Below are 1,137 nucleotides of genomic sequence, written 5' to 3'. Positions count from 1 at the left end.
AGTCATACCTATAATATATTAAAATATATATTGAATGCCAAAGTGCAACAACCAGCAAGTTCCTTTTTTACTTGGAAGCTAGTGTATGTTCTCTTTCCTAAAATGTCCCCAGTTCCTTAAAAAGTACCTTTAATGAATTACCATTGCATGACAACAGTTTTATTTACGACTTCTAAACACCTCTTCTAAGATTTAATTATGTAATTTTATATATAATGTGTATAGATTTCTCAAATAATATTAAAAAACATTGAAATTTCAGAAGTTCTGTTGGCAGCACTTTAAGAAACAGAATGAACTGATATATGTTGTGAGAATAATTCATTCAGTATCGAAATTTGGATCTGAATTGACAGTGTGCTACATTAATTCTAGATTTCTTTTTTCTTTCATAGAGCCAGAGGTATCTTGCTCTGTATCCTGATGGAGCCTGGGAAGACAATGGTGTTATAGCTGCTTCCTATCTAATAGGTACAGTTTTTAGGAATTCACATTTCTTCTTGGGGAAGAAGAGACTAGAAGGTACCTTCATTTTTAGCAGCCAACTTTTTAGACTCATTTTTATCAGAAGTAGCTATTGTACAGAATCGCATTCTAATAAAATATAATTATGCATATGTAGGTTGGGGGATATGTTTTTATAAAAGATTTGACTTTGCATTGTTATATTTTATGCGAAACAGATGAATGGCTTCCTAGAAGTGTATGACTCCTTACCCAGGCATTGTCTTTGATATTTAATCATATCCTTATCTTCAAGATCCTCATTAAAACTAGTAAGCTGAAGCACCAGATAAACAACTGAATACATTATTTTAAAATTATATTGCTTTAGAGTACCATACTATACTTCTAAGCACTCAACTAAATCTTCTACTTTATCTAAATATCTTGAAGATTATCCCAAAAGGATAAGAAACTGAGGGATTGTTTCTTTTTCTCCACCTTGATCAATATTTACCTTGGAAATGTTGGATACTCTGGGACCATCTGCTTAATATCTTTTTCATGTTTCAGTAAATCCTGTTCTTAAAATGCCTTCTCCCTTTTCTTTCTCCTTTTCTTAACCCTTTCATTGTCAAGGTTTTTTTTTTTTCCCCCAACACATCTATATTTAGAATTTCATTTTATAGTAAA

The sequence above is a fragment of the Propithecus coquereli genome, unplaced genomic scaffold (assembly GCF_000956105.1).
Source record: "Propithecus coquereli isolate 6110/MARCELLA unplaced genomic scaffold, Pcoq_1.0 Scaffold187, whole genome shotgun sequence".
Taxonomy (NCBI): domain Eukaryota; kingdom Metazoa; phylum Chordata; class Mammalia; order Primates; family Indriidae; genus Propithecus; species Propithecus coquereli.
The sequence above is the reverse complement of the archived record's forward strand: the minus strand, read 5'-3'. Positions refer to the sequence as shown.